General features: G+C 37.8%; 1 protein-coding gene across 2 annotated transcripts in view; it reads left to right on the top strand.

The window, feature by feature from the left end:
* Positions 1-14,689, top strand: part of LOC127791913 (callose synthase 12-like) — a 37,930-nt gene extending 23,241 nt beyond the window's left edge. For both annotated transcript variants that reach the window (XR_008021026.1, XM_052322093.1), the window contains one exon: positions 14,442-14,689. The gene's annotated coding sequence lies outside the window, so the exon portion shown is untranslated. The remainder of the gene's footprint in view (positions 1-14,441) is intronic.
* Positions 14,690-16,882: the final 2,193 nt, after the last annotated feature.

Below are 16,882 nucleotides of genomic sequence, written 5' to 3'. Positions count from 1 at the left end.
CACACATACACAGAAACAGTAAGCAAAACGAAAAGAACACAACAAGATTTTACCATGGTTCACCCTAAAAAATAGGACTACATCCACGTTGAGCTCTGGTGAGAAGAGCTCACTGCACTAGTCAGAAAAATGTTTACACCCTCACTGTACAAAGCTCACACCCTCACTGGTCCTCTAACAAAAACACCAAAAGATCACAAACAGATCAGAAAACATACCTAAGGAACCAGAGAAAAATGAAGAAGAACATGTATAGAGAAAAATGAGAGGAAACCTTAAAAACAACCCGACTTCTTTCTTTTCTTCCCCGAATCCCAAGGACTAGTGGGATTTAAATAGGTAGGGTATGAGGCAAAGCAACGGTAGAGATAGGCACTAGAGATCAGATCAACATCATCCATAGCAGCAGGCAAAACGACAAAGTGCTACGGGAGAATCAAACATGCCAATAACAGAACGACAAGAGAGGTTGCCGTTTTCGCCATCCAAGCACACGGGCTCCAAAATGGCAGCATTTTGGAGCAGCCAGTGTGTGGTTGCCATCTAGCCTTTCATCCGTAGTTCAAAACGGTAGTGTTTTTGAGTTGATGTTTCACTATACTCAACAATCTCCACCTTGAAGTTTCAACACCTCCAGGTCACACTTTCCATTAATAGTGCAACATGCTTCAATCCTCGCCATCATCACTCTTGTTGGTCTACCCTTCAACCAACTTCGACATGCAACAAGTCCAAACAATGTTTAAACTTGGTTGTAGTCACTATTTTTGTTCCCATGTCAGCTGGATTGTCTTTAGTAGGCACTTTTTGAATCCTCACAGCATCATTAGCCACCTGATCTCTCATATAATGGTATCTAACATCCACATGCTTGGTTCTTTCATGATACACTGGGTTCTTGCATAGATGAATAACACTTTGGCTATCTGAAAACACCATAACTTTGCTTTGTAGCAAATGGATCTCCTTCAGTAGGCCTTGAAGCCATATAGCCTTTTTGAATGCATTTGTCACTGCTACATATTTTGCCTCAGTGGAAAACAGTGTAACCAGAGGCTACAACTTTGACTTCCAACTGCATCCACCTAAAGTGAAGAAGAAAGCAGTGGTAGATTTTCTAGAGTCTCGATCCCTTGCATCACACCTTTTCTTATAACTTAAGCCAACATTTATAGAACCACTAATATATCTCAATAAATATTTCAAAGCATCCCAATGAGGTTTTCCAAAATTCAACATAAACTTACTGAGTAACGCAAGGTCTGACCTGGTACTAATCATTGAGTACATGATAGTTCCAATCACATTTGCACATGGAATGCTTTCCGTCTTAATAAGATCAGAATCAGATGAAGGGCATTATGACTTTGATAAAGTAAAAAGACCAGCCAAAGGAACACTTACAGGTTTACATTCAGACATGCCAAATTTATACATTGTTTTCAATAAATAGTCATGCTGATGTATCTTTAAACAAAATCTACTTCTATCTCTCTCAATCACCATTCCCAAAATTTTCTTAGCAGGTCCTAAGTCTTTCATGTCAAAATTTGTATTTAACAAAGATTTCAATTAACAGATTTTAGACTTGGACTTACTAATCAGTAAAATATCATCTACATATAAAAGCAAGTAAACAGAAATATCAGAGAGCAGGAAGTAAAAACAATTGTAATATTTACTTCTAATAAAACCAATCCCTATAGCAAAATTATCAAATTTTTTATACCATTGCCTAGGGGATTGTTTTAATCCATACAAAGATTTTTTAAGTAGACAAACATATTTAGGATGAAGAGAATTAATATACCCAGCAAGTTGAATCATATATATTTGCTCATCAAGATCACCATGTAGAAAAACAGTTTTGACATCTAATTGTTCCAATTCTAAGTCAAAATGCACAACTATAGCAAGCATCATGCGAATAGTTTTAAACTTAACTACAGGTGAGAAAATTTCATTATAATCTATGCCCTTCCTTTGGGTAAAACCCTTTGGTACTAGTCTAGCTTTATATCTAATGGGGTCTGAGGGAGTCATACCTTCTTTGAGCTTGAACAACAACTTATATTGAACCAACTTTTGCTTCTCTTGTTTTAAAACCAATTTCCAGGTTCCATTGGACATCAAAGAAGCCATTTCCTCATCCATAGTTTGCTGCCACTTGGTGCAATCATAGGAGCTGACAGCTTCCTCATAACTAGATGGCTCATTGCTCCTCATTTCCATTCTTGCAACCAAGGCACAAAAAAGTAAATCTGCATAAGCATATCTTGCAAGAGGTCTTACAGCCCTCCTACTTCTGGCTTGGGTAAGTTGGTAGTCCCTGAGATCTTGCTGAGGGGAGTTATGCTGCTCCACCTCAATCTCAGGATCATGGTTCTCCTTCTAATCAATTTCATGATCAGAGGTTTGACCTGAGTTGGATGCTAGTAAGGGATCATCTCCTGTGATAGGTTCTTGAAAGGCCGGAGCAACTGGCATGTCATCAACTTCTGTCGGTTACTCCACCTCAATTTGAGTACCACCTATTATGACTTAATTAACTGGGGTTCTAGGTTTGGTGCCTACATCTATGTTTGTTAATTTGCAAGGAAAGACAGCCTCATTAAATAAGACATCCCTGCTTATAATTATCTTGACTCCACCCGAATGCCTATAGCCCTTAGTCCTTTCTTGATACCCAACAAACAAACATTTCATGGCTCTAGCTTTCCCTCAGATTGGCGTGCATAGGCTTCACAGCCAAACACTTTAAGGTAGTTTAGGTTTAGCTTCCTACCTGTCCATTTTTCTTCAGGGCATCTAAGGTTTAAGACTATTGAAGGGCTTCTATTTACTAAGTGTGCAGCAGTTGAGGGAGCCTCTCCCCAAAAGGATTTTGGCATATCAAAGGTAAACAATAAGCACCTAACCTTTTCTAATAGCATTCTATTCATTCTCTCGGCTACCCCATTTTGTTGGGGTGTGTTCCTTACTGTTTTATGCCTAAGTATACCGTTAGAATTACAAAACTCATCCAAACTCTCTACTGCAAAATTCTAATCCATTGTCAGTTGTTAAAATTTTAATTTTCTTATCAGTTGGGTTTTCTACTAAGGTCTTCCAAGTTTTAAATCTTTCTAAAGTCTAATCCTTAGTTTTAAGTAGAAACATTCAAACTTTCCTTGTAAAATCATCAACAATGGATAGAAAATACTTGTTACCACCATGAGTAGGCATTTGTAAAGGACCCCACAAATCTACATGCAAGTAGTCCAGGCATGCCTTCGCCAGGTGAGTTCCTTTGTGGAAGCTTAACCTGTGTTGCTTGCCTAGAACACAAGGCTCACAGAAATCCAGGGGTTCTACAGGCATTGAACCAAGGTAACCCTTAGTTTGACAGAGCCTGTAAACCTTTTTGGCTCATATAGCTAAGCCTCAAGTACCATAGCTCTTTCTTATCAGATTTAACCTCACAAGCAGAAGATATATTAACAAGGAATTGACAACAACCATTCAAGACATACAAACCATGATTCTTAGTACCAGTAAGAATCAGATCATCATTTTTAAATACATACATAAAACCATTTTCAACTTTGTAAGAGAAGCCTAATTCATCCAACGTACTAAGAGAAATCAAATTTCTTTTTAAACTAGGCACATATCTCACACCAGTAAACATTCTAATTTTATTATCATGCAATTTAAGAGAGATATCACCTATACCTTAAACACTACAAGAATGATTGTTTCCCATATATACAGTACCAGTTTCTCTATCATTAAAATTTTTGTTGGCGATAGCAGATTCCTGAGAGTCCTATCAAAGGGAGACTTTTATCTCTATCTTCTCTTATTATTTATCCATGTGTATTATCAGTTTCTTATTTTCTATTTTATTGTATTTTGTAATCTGATCTCTTCCTACAAATTAGGAGAGATATTAGGGAATAGAATTGAAGTAGGAGTCTTTAGAGTCCAAGAGTGTATGTCTATAAGAAAGCCCTTGTATCATTTTTTTATATGAAGAATTAGATTGATTTCTTCTACATGATATCAGAGCCTCGTTAATAGGTTGATACAGTAAACCCTAGTGCCTTTATTGCACAACCACTTCGTTCTTCCAAAGTGCCTTCATTGCACTATTCAAGTCGGAACTCCTCTATCCAGCCATCATCTTACAGCACCACCACCACCATTAGGTTCGCCATCTCCAGATCAGGCAACCCCAGAAAAATCACCGGCAACCGAAACCCCACGTGCCGACCGACGCGCCGCCGTTTAAGCTCACTCCGACCCCACGCATTAGCGCATGAAGGCGCGTCTGTTGGCCGTTTGCTTCCAGCTCCTCTAGATTTATCCTCTAACGTCTTTTAAGCCCATCCCTGGTGTCGAAATCCTTCGTGTTCATGCCTTTCAGTCGTGTTTGTGTTCCTTCGTGTTCGTATTTTTGTGTTCAACTGTCTGTTTCCCTCGTCCATCATGTTAGACACTTCAACAACAACAAACCCAACTCCAACAGTCACCACTGGAGACATCCTTCCATTGGATCAGCCCCTTATTGCTAGAGAGTTACCAGGCATTCATCCATCCTATCAGTTAGATGGTTGGAACTTCCTCCAATGGTCTCAGCTGGTCAAAACACTTCTTAAAGGGTGAGGAAAAAACAGCCACCTGTCAGCAAACCCTCCAGAAGCTAATGATCCCAGCTTCAATACATGGGATGTAGAAGATTCCCACATCATGTCATGGTTGTGGAGTTCGATGCAGCCGGAGATTAGCAAGAACTTCATGTTCCTTAATACTGCCCGTGAAGTTTGGGAAACCGTCCAGCAAACCTTCTCCAAGGTTAGAGATGCATCAGTGATCTTTGAGATAAAAACAAAGATCAACTCCACTAAACAAGGGCCGCTAACAATGACTGAATACTATAACCAAAACAAATGTTGTTGCCCTTCATTGTGGAGAGAGATTGAATTGTAGAGTTCCTAGCCGGCTTAAATCAAGAGTTTGGTCAAGTTCGGGTATAAGTCCTAGGTAAGGACAAACTTCCTATCCTAAATGAGGTTTTTGCCATTGTTCAAAGTGAGGAGAATAGAAGAAGTGCAATGCTTACTGATTATAGTCCTAAAGGATCAGCCCTCTTTATCAAAAACAAAGAGGGAGATGGGATGAGGTTTGGGAGATCAGTCACCCAAACAAGGAATACAAGTCAAGAAGGACAATGGTGTACTCATTGCAAGAAGCCCAGGCATATCAAGGAAACTTGTTTTAAATTACATGGAAATGAGGTTGTGTTGAAGAAGATTGGAGGATTCAAGAATATGAGATCTCAAAGTTATCTCTCAAGCAAGGATCCAGAAGAAAAGGGTGAAAAAGAAGAGCCAAAAGAGCCAACAGAGGCTGATCTAAAGCTGTTAAATGCTAAAGAACTCAGCAAACTAAAAGCCTTCCTAAGAACCTTCCAAGATGGAGCTTCATGCTCCACTGATCAGCAAGGTATATCTCTAACCAATTGTTCTTTTTCAGCTTTGAAAATTGATAGGAATAACATGTGGATCCTTGATTCGGGAGCCATGGATCACATGACACCTAATCCCAATTTTTTTGAGACCTATGAGCCCCTTACCACTACCAAACAAATCACCATTGCAAATGGTGTATTAGTCCCTATTACCGGAACAGGTACCATTCACATCAGCCCTTCTTTAACCCTCAGTCATGCTCTTTATGTCTCAAATTTGACTACCAATCTGATTTCTATTCATCAATTAACCAAAGATCTAAACTACTATGCTGTTTTTTCTTCTCATTTGTGCAAGTTTCAGGCCAAGGACACTGGGAAGATGATTGGTGTGGCTAAAGAGTATAATGGGTTGTACATTTTGCAAGGGGAGAATCCTAACACAAAAAGAGGAAGGCTTGGGATGGCATATTCCACTGAAACCTCTACTGATTTCTCCCCAATTTGGCTCTACCATCTTAGATTAGGCCATCCTCCTTTCATTTTATTAAAGAACATGCTCCCTAGTTTGTTTAGAAACCTAGAGCCTAGTGATTTTCATTGTGATGTGTGTGTCATGGCGAAGCACCATTGAGTGACTTACCCTATCAGCAATAAATTATCTTCTAAACCATTCTTCTTAGTCCATTCAGATGTTTGGGGACCATCTAAAATTTCAAACTGTTCGAGAGCTAGGTGGTTCATCATCTTCATTGATGATTGCACTAGAATGTGTTGGGTGTACCTTATAAAAGACAAATCTGCCATTGGGTCCACTTTACAACACTTCTGCAAAATGATTTTCACTCAATTTGGCACATCTATTCAACAATTCTGGACTGATAATGCAAAGGATTATTTTAACAATTCCTTGCATCTATTTTTCCAAAAAGAAGGCATTATTCATGAATCATCTTGTGTGGACACCCCCCAACAAAATGGAGTGACCGAGAGAAGAATGAGACACCTTCTCAATGTCACCCGCACTCTTCTTCACCATCATCAAGTTCCAAAACAGTTTTGGGGGAAGGCTGTGCTACCAGCAACTTATGTGATAAATAGAGTGCCATCTAGGGTCCTAAAACATCAAAGTCCTCTCCAAAAATTAGCCTCCTTCTATCCTGATTTTTCTTTGCATTCTCAACTGCCACTTAGAGTCTTCGGGTGTGTGTGTTTCGTTCACATTTCTAAAAACCACCAGGACAAGTTTGATCCAAGGGCTCATAGGTGTGTCTTCGTAGGCTATTCTCCTACTCAAAAGGGTTACAAATGCTACTGTCCTACCCTAAGAAAGTTCTATGTGTCGATGTTACATTCCATGAAAATGAGTCATACTTTGCCCCTCTTCAAACCAATAGTCAGGGGGAGCTTAATTTCAGAAAAAATCCAGCCTCTGAAACTTCTGTTCCCTTTGTAGAAACCAGCCCTTTGGACCTTCATTGCCCTTCCATCATGAACCAGCCTCTATTCCCAATGCCTAGCAGTGCCCATCAACTAGCCCATGTCATTTCCTAGCCATCTCCAATTCGGTACAAGGGTTCTCCATTTGTTTACAAAAGACGACAACACATCTCTACTTAGCAGCCTATCCAATCATCAGTACCTTGTCCAGCCCTAGAACCTACATCAAGTGAAAATGATGCTCCAGCAGAGTGCAGTCCATGCCCAAACCTACTGACCTTAATCTCCCTATTGCTCTCCGAAAGGGAATTAGATCATGTACTCAACATCCCATGTCCAATTATTTATCCTATCATCGCTTATCATCTAGCCACTGAGGATTTCTCTCTTCATTGGATGCTATTGTTATCCCAACATCAATAGAAGAAGCTCTAAAGAACCCTAAGTGGAAAGAAACTATCCTAGAGGAGATGTGGGCACTTAACAAAAATCAAACTTGGGATCTCGTGGCCAAACCCAAAGGTGTTAAGCTGGTTGGCTGCCGGTGGATATTTAATGTGAAATTCAAAGCTGATGGTACTCTTGACCGATACAAGGCAAGGTTGGTTGCCAAGGGCTACACCCAATCCTATGGCATTGATTACCTTGAAACTTTTTCCCCGGTCACAAAGATGACTTATGTTCGGGTTCTTATTTCATTGGCTACAATACATGGGTGGCAACTCCAGCAATTTGATGTGAAAAATGCATTCTTGCATGGGGATTTAAAAGAGGAGATATTTATGGAACTACCTCCTGGTTTTCACCAGGAAAGGGGAGGAAGAGTATGTAGACTTAAAAAGGCCCTCTATGGGCTCAAGCAATCTCCGAGTGCTTGGTTCGGCCGATTTTCTAAAGCTATGCTATCTATGGGATATCATTAAAGTAGGGGGGATCATACTCTCTTTATCAAGCATCATGGTGATCTGATGATAACTTTACTTGTATATGTGGATGATATTGTGGTTACTGGTAATGATACTGCTGAACAGGTAATCTTAAAGCAGAACTTGGCTAAAGAATTTGAAATTAAAGAATTTGGGGTGCTGAAATATTTCTTGGGCATTGAGGTTGCATACTCAAAAGATGGCATATTCTTGTCACAAAGAAAGTATATTATGGACTTACTTATAGAAATAGGGCTTCTAGGAGGAAAAGGATCTAGCATACCAGTGGATCCGAACCTAAAGTTGCAAGCAAATACCAAAGATGAGGTGATAGATAAAGGGAGGTTTCAATGTCTGGTGGGTAGACTGATTTATCTCTCACATACTAGACCTGATATAGCATTTGCAGTGAGCATTGTAAGTCAATATATGCATAATCCCTCCTCGGAACATATGCAAGCAATAAGGAGGATTTTGAATTATCTTAAAGCTACACCAGGTTAAGGGAATCTTATTTACCCCAGGGGATGTTTTAAAGATTCAAGGATATGTGGATGTTGACTATGGGGGGTCTGTAGTTGATAGGAGATCCACAACTGGGTATTGTGTGTTCCTAGGGGGTAATCTGGTATCTTGGAGAAGCAAGAAGCAAAGAGTTGTAGCAAGATCAAGTGCAGAAGCTGAGTTTCGAGCTATGGCTCTAGGAGTATGCGAACTTCTATGGCTGCAAATAGTACTAGAAGATCTAAAAATTCCAATACAGAGACCCATTGAGTTACTATGTGATAACTAGTCAGCGATCAGTATAACTCATAATCTAGTCCAACATGACTGGACAAAACATATTGAGATTGATCGTCATTTCCTTAAAGAAAAGCTCGATTCAGGTCTCCTCAATATCTCATATGTGCCATCAAGGTGTCAAGTGGATGATATTCTAACAAAAGGATTGCCTACCGCACAGTTTGAAGACCTAGTATCCAAGCTAGGGATGAGTGATATACATTCCCCAGCTTGAGGGGGAGTGTTGGCGATAGCAGATTCCTGAGAGTTCTATCAAAGGGAGACTTTTATCTCTATTTTCTCTTAGTATTTATCCATGTGTATTATCAGTTTCTTATTTTCTATTTTATTGTATTTTGTAATCTGATCTCTTTCTACAAATTAGGAGAGATATTAGGGAGTAATATTGAAGTAGGAGTCTTTAGAGTCCAAGAGTGTATGTCTATAAGAAAGCCCTTGTATTAGTTTTTTACATGAAAAATTAGATTGATTTCTTCTACAATTTTGAAACCATTCAATATTTGGACACAAATGAAAAGAACATCCATTATCCATTCATTAGTGATAGAGGAACTAGATATAGTAAGAACTTTAGCCAAGCTATTAGAACTACCAGCAGCTATAGTCACATTTCCCCCTTCTTTCTGTTTTCTTATGAAATCATAGCAATATTTCTTTATATGTCCTTCATTTCCACAGTGATAACATTTCCACTTAGTTTGTTTCTGTTTTCCCTCTTATCTTTCTTTTTACCCTTAGGATCAATGTTCCCAACATTACTTTTTTTTATCACATTTTCCCTTGACGAACAAATTACTGCTAGGTTTCTTAGAAGTATTCAGCTCTAATTCCCTAGCCTTAATCCTCGAAATAACAAGCTCTTAATAATAAAGTAAGTCTAGTGAATTCAATATTTTCATCCATCATAATCTTCTCATCCATTGTTTCCCATTTACTGTAAAGCATGCTTAACAACATTATAATCTTCAGGCAGAGAATTCAATAATATCATAGCTTCACTAGTATCACTTAGGGCTTGATCAATACCTCTTAACAGTAAAGTAAGTCTAGTGAATTCATCAATATTCTCATCCATAGACTTAGAAGCATCCATTTTAAAATTAAACAACATTCTTTTAAGATAAACCAGATTAGGAGCAGTCATAATAGCATATTAGGATTCAAGTTTATTCTAGAGATTAATAGGGTTATCCATACCGTCAACCTTACGTATTACACTGTCACCTAGATGGAGGAATATGAGGTTGAAGTCCTCTTCTCTTATCTCAACAGTCCTTCCAATCTGCTCCATGGTCCATTTCCTATCATCAGCCTCTAGTGTTATAGGCACCTTGTGATGAGAGAGCAAGATTCTCATCCGTTTCTTCCAACTTCCAAAGTTGCCTTCATCATCGAATATTTCGATTTCAAATCAGGTAGACCCCATCTTCGCATTGCACGAAGGTAACCTAACTCTCTAAACACTGATCGAGACTCACATAGTAAAACACCCAACTGACCGAGGCGAGGCTCGTAGTAAACTCTAGAGAACCAGATCAACACAAACAACACAAGGTAACCGTAGATTTGAACAACCCAGATTCAAATTGGACCTAACCTTAAAACATGAACACCAAAACCGTGCTCTGATACCACTGTTGGGACGAGCAGTAGACTCAACCACCTCTAACACTTAGACCTAAACTAATCTAAAAACAAATATTTGAAGGCTAGAATCATACACATACACAAAAACAGTAAGCAAAACGAAAGGAACACAGCAAAATTTTACCATGATTCACCCTTAAAAATAGGGCTACGTCCATATTGAGCTCTGACAAGAAGAGCTCACTGCACTAGTCGGAAAAATGTTTACACCCTCACTATACACTCACTGATCCTTTAACAAAACACCCAAAGATCAAAAACAGATCAGAAGGCATACCTAAGGAACCAGAGAAAAACATGTACAGAGAAAAACGAGAGGAAACCCTAAAAACAACCCGACTTCTTTCTTTTCTTCCCAAAATCCCAAGGAGTGGGATTTAAGTAGGCAAGGTATGAGGCAAAGCAACGACGAAGATAGGCATTGGAGATTAGATCAACGACATCCATAGCAGTAGGAAAAACAATAAAATGCTACGGGAGAATCAAATGTGCCAATAACAAAATGATAAGAAAGGTTGCCGTTTTGGCTGTCCAAGCACACGAGCTCCAAAACGATAGCGTTTTGGAGCAGCCAGTGTGTGGTTGCCATCTGGCCTTCCATCCCTAGTTCAAAACGGTAGCATTTTTGAGTTGATGCTTCACTATACTCAACACATGGTTGTCTCCTAAAACCACCTTTCCACCACCTATATCTTTATAGTTTAAGAACAATCCAAGTCTATAACCCACACATCCTTATCTTCTAGGCACGATGCAACCAATGTATCTACACTATCATAGCCATACTCACAAAGGGAGGATGAAATTTCAGAATTAGATCTCTCTTGGGATTCTCTCTTTCTATTAGGGCAGTTTTTCTTGATATGGCCTTTTTCATGGCAGTGAAAACACTTGGATTTGATTCCTACCATTCCTAGTCTTGGTCCTAGACTTCCCTTAGGTCTAAAGCCTCTCCTTTCAGCCCTACTCCTAACAGTTAGGACATCCCCGGCTGAACTTTTCCCTTCTAATTTCTGTTGTAACTCCTTAGAGTTCAATGCCCCGAAAACATCTTTTAGGGATAATTTTTCCCTACCATGCTTTAATATATCAACAAAGGTTTCATATGACCTAGGCAAAGAATACAATAATACAAGGGCTTTATCTTTCTCATCATAGTTAATATCTATGTTTTCTAAGTAAGACATAGCTTATTAAACTCATATATGTGACTTTGTAGTTTTTTCCCTTCTTGCATTTTAAATGTAAAAAATTTTGCCTTTAAATACAGCCTATTTGACAGAGTTTTTGTCATGTAAGGACTCTCTAATTTAGATCATAAAGCCTCGGCCGTTTCCATCCTTGAAACTTCCCTAAGAACTTTATCTCCTAAACTTAGAATTAGAGTATTATAGGCCCTTTTGTTGATTTCTTTCCTACGCTCACTTAGATCTTTTTTTTGCTCTTTAGTGGCACTCTCAAGCAATTTCTTTTCTGCCTCTAAGACTTCTTCTAACCCCATGTTTCCCAACAGTGCCCTCATCTTAATTTTTCATAGACCGAAATCATTAGAACCATCAAATTTCTCTATGTCATGTCTAGCGAAAGAAGGCGCAGGAAGCCATGGCGGTAATGTTTACGACTAGTGATTTCTAGGGTTCTTGACAATTCTTGAAAGAGTTCTTGGCTCTGATACCAAACTGTTAAGATTAGGAGCTCTTAGATAAATCAATCAATGATTCTTGTTGCCAATTCACTCACACTCCTCACCCGAAATCAATCTCAAACAACAGAAAATATGCAACTGTAATGAAAGACAGAATTAAAGGAATGAAAACAGAAATGAAACAATCAAGCCACAATCACAAGAGGTGCAAGAATTATCCTGCTTGAAGCCACGAAAATGGCCCTACATCCAGCCACCAAGAACAAGAGCAATTCCACTAAAAACTGAGTGTAGAACAGTTACAAGTCCTCTCTAACTCACGAATTCACTGCACTCTAGAGATTACAAACACTCTTCTTTACACAAAGTATTTTTTGTCTTCTTTATAGCAGTCTCACTCGTATTTAGAGACTTTTGGAATGATCAATATCTCACTCTTCCATCTCTATTCCACCCGACTACAATCTTTTTGGAGATTACAAAGACTTTCTTGGACGCAAGCCTTTCCTCTCACACACATTGCACTCGATCATAGAGAATGAATGATCATCTGTAATTGCCTTGCCCCCTATGTCTCCTATTTATAGACATTATGGACGGTAATTACAAGGTTTTAATTTAGCCTACACAAAGACCGAAATACCCCTTATAATAAAACACCTAAGCTAGACTCTTCTAACTTAGGAATAAAACCAGTAACTTCAAACATTCGAGACATCTCTTGTTCTTCTTAACCTTCTAGATTGCTTTCTCAATGCAAAACATCAACATAACCTTTTATGCAATTATAAAATCCCTTTAAATCTAAAAAGAAAGTTTTATCGCACAACTATAAGACTACTTTATAGTAGTTTTAATAACGTTGGGTTGTTAAGTACCATCATGTGCAAAATTCATAGCTAAGATGAGATAATGTTACAGTGAATGTGTAGTCATATAATAAAAACAAGATAAGAAATAGGATCATACATGATAATTAATAAGGTTAGAATGGTGTCTATTAAAGATAAGATGTGGGAGTAACAAGTAAAATAATTTGGACATGCGAGAAAAACACCATTAGTATACCTATGAGGCAAGTAGATGAAATGGAAGAAGTTTGTAGCAAAAGAGGGAGAGGAAGACCAAAGAAAACTTAGTGGAAAACCCATAAACATGACAACATATGATATGATGGCCTTACAAAGGATATAGCTATGGATAGAGATGGCTAGAGGTCTAGAATGTCACCGACTCCCATCTAGCTAGATTAATGCTTGTGATTGTTGTTAGTTGGCATTGTTTTTTTATGACCTATTTAGGGCTTTTATTTTTAAATTCATGTTTTTATTTTTTGGGAACAGAAACAAAAAAATTGCTTTTGATTTTGTTTACATATTTTGGGAAGTTCTGAAAACTATTGGAAAAATGAAAACAATAGAAAGGTGTTTCCACATTTTCCATTTTGTACTCATTTTCTTACCCTCCCCAACAGTTTGGGGACTCCTTATGCAACTCCTAGAATGTGGCAACAGCCTTCAGCAGGATTGGTGAGGAGGAGAAGGGAAATAAACCAATACTAAAAACAAACAAGGTTTCTAAAGCAATATGTTAAGTTCTAATTTGTTAAAATTAAAATGATAACTGAACACAAAAATGAGAATTGGAAACTGAAGACATGACACTGGAAGCCTCAATCAAATCCGACTCCTCCTGGTAACTTATCAGCCTTAATTCCCCTTTCCCTCTTGGATTTCCCTTTGCAAGTACCTACTCAGCCTTAATATTTCACCAATATCGGAGAATTCAGATTAATTACATTTCAGAAGTCCAGAAACTTCTTATTTTTGAAGCAAGTAAAAAACTCTTTCTACAAACGAATGTTGTAGTGGCTTTTGACCTTTCAGAACCCTAAGGCTACATTTGAAACTAGGATTTGTGAAAAAGGAAGAAAGGTAAATGAATATAGATCTTCCTATATACTCAAATGTGTGTTCAAAAGTCATTATTTTTTCTTTTTCTTATTTTTGTTTGCCTTTCTGTCAAAGAATCCATGTTCCAACATAGCCTAAACTATAAGTGCTCTTTATCCTACACCTGCCAGAATATCAAGTGGTCTTGGTTTCCTGAATCTGTGTTTTGAGCTCATGGAAGGTTTTGGAGCCCGTTAAGAACTAGTGTGGATCTCTCATTTTTGCTATCTTGTGGCATGTATAACGTGGAATTTGTGGTCCTCTCTGTGCTCTATTTCTTTATGCATTGATACAATTGGTGGTCCTCATATTCTATCTTGAAATTTGAATGATAAGAAAAACAGGAAAAGCACAGCAATTAGTAGCTGAAATCATGCTTCTACGGTCTATATCAACATAAACTATGGCACATACATCCACTCTTACAGTGAGATATGGCCATTAAGTTCAGATTTTTAACTCTTAAATGGACTGTTTTTAATGAAAGTGATGCCTGAGTTAATTTCCAGCAGGTTAATTTTCATTAAAGTGTAAACTTTCTTCTTGAAATTAAAGCAATCGTATGCATTTTGCAGGTCTTGAGTTAACACAAGGCATAAAAATGATAGAGAAGTTGAAACTTGAAAGGGTGTGGAGGTTCTTAATGTGTGTGTTAACAACAAAATATGCCTACAACACTTGAGGCGGATCTGAACAACTGATGTCAACGGGTTTTTGAATCACTGATTCATCTTCTCTTGCTGTTTTAATTAATTCATCATTCTTTTGTACTTAATTCACATATAGAATGGGAAATTTTCTGGTTACTTTTGTGTTTGTCCTCCATACAGTTCTAAGTTTTTTGGCCTACTAAACTGTCTATCCCACTGAAGCATGGTTCCAGTTAGGCCTTACGCCTTCTCGGAACTTGCTATTTGTTCATTCACCATTAGTTTTTCTCTAACCTGGTGTTATTGCACAGAAGAGATGATTAGGAAAATGAGGGCAATATTTGATATTATTTGCTTCTTCTCCCCCTTTCTCTACACTATTATGCTGTGTAAAGAACTAGGATTTGTGGGAGAAAAAGAAAAGAAAAAATGCATTTACAAACTAATTTAATTTTCCTTCTCACGTAGAAAAATCCTACTTTGAATCATAGTCTCTCTCTCTCTCCACATGTATATATCGTCATACATGATAATGCTTTATATTTAGTATTGTTAACCTCAAAGGTACAATTTATGACTTTTGGTGATAACAAAAAGGATCAAAACTATTTTAATCTTTCTCGTGGTATTTCCCTAAAATAGTTTTTTTTTTTTTTAAATTAATTGGTATTTGGTTGACCAATGTTCTGGATGTTCATAATACTATTCATTGAAATGATGATTGGTTTGGTCGACCACAGTCAAAGGTTAGTCGACCAAAGGTAGGCAAAGTAATTTTTGTTTGGAAACAATTCAAGTTTAGTCAACCAAACTCCTCTAGAAGATTTTAGGTACCTTTTTAAGAACAAATCTAGTCGACCAAAGCAATGAGCTTAGTCGACCAAATGTTCCCAAAATCAAAATTATTATTTTTTTCTCTATGTATTAAGTCGACCAAATAAATGGTGTTAATCACCCAAAATGAGACAAAATATATCTCATCTTTTTAAGCACCTAGTCTAGTCGACCAGGTGCAAGTCATGGTCGACCAAATGACCCCAGTGTACCTTAGGACCCTTTGATATAGCCAAACTAACTTACTAGAAGTACTCTTTAGTTGACCAAATCATCATAGAATGCTTTTTATTATCTTCGAGAAAGGAGTTTAGTCAGGTTTGGTCTAACAAGTGTCGTTTGTCTAAATAGTCTTCTTCTAAAAACTTTAGCTATTTTTTTGATAGGCCTCCAATACAGCGGACCTATCAAAGGTGTTTCAAGAGCCAAGGGCAGAATGGTAACATAGCTGGGCTTGCATAACAGCCAGCATGTGCACCAGGGGATAGAATCGAAACTTGGCTGGTTTGTGTAACAAAGCAATATGTGCATAAGCAAATGCAGTTATGGAGGGAAAACAACCTATAAATAGGGAATAGAAGAGAGAGAGAAGGAAGAAAAATATTGAGTAGAATCTTCAGAAGAGTTCTGCGCCCTCTCGAATGCCCATTCTTTCTTCTATTTTTCATTCCTTGTAATCTAGAGTTGAAATTCAAGCAGTGTATTCTTTTACTTAATCGGAATTCTATCAATTTTATGGAGATCCCACCATTTTTCTCCTTTACTTATTAGTGTTCTCAATCACTTTACTAATCTTTCTAAGGTCTTTTTACTTGATTTCTCTTAAGGCCAAACATATTTCCTCTTTTGTAACACAAGACAAAGACTGGTTTTCCTTTCTATCATTAATACCTTACACTAAAGCATGATGAGACAATTTGCCCTTTTCTCTTTGTTCAAAATCCTATTTATTTTCAGAGCTGCTCATTTCATTTCTAATGCTTCTTTGTGGTCTTCCAAATACCATATCTCCTATGACTAACCATCTTTATTAGGCAACATTGTTTCTTTTATAGCCTCCTCTACTCCCATATACTAATGTTTACCTCTTGAACACTACGTATTTTCTCTTACAGATATCCACTTTCTTTGCTAATGTTGCCTATTTAATGCAACAACATAGCTGCTTGTTTTGACTAATTCTTTTTGAGCTGTGTTTCTGATCAAGAAAAAAAAGGTCTTCTCTCCCAGTCTGATGCAGCCTAGGAAATGTTCATGTTTCAAACTAACAAGCCATGTTCTCCAACGGCTAGAACCAAAAAGAAGAGACTTTAAAAGCAACTCACCTATCAGTATTTGCACTGGCTTATTGAGCTCTTTGTGCATTCAAAGCTAAGGGGATTCAAGAGAAGATATGTGGCAGCAAAGTCCTCCTTTGTTTCAAGTTAAAAGGGATGTAAGTTAGTTATTTGTATTGTATTCACTTCCTGGTCTCACTTTGTGAGGGATGTAAATTGCTACTAGTGTGATCTTGTTAGCAAAGTTATTTTATA

The sequence above is a fragment of the Diospyros lotus genome, chromosome 15 (genome assembly GCF_014633365.1).
Source record: "Diospyros lotus cultivar Yz01 chromosome 15, ASM1463336v1, whole genome shotgun sequence".
NCBI classification, from domain to species: domain Eukaryota; kingdom Viridiplantae; phylum Streptophyta; class Magnoliopsida; order Ericales; family Ebenaceae; genus Diospyros; species Diospyros lotus.
Note: the sequence above shows the minus strand (reverse complement) of the source record. Positions and strands in the feature narration are given on the sequence as shown.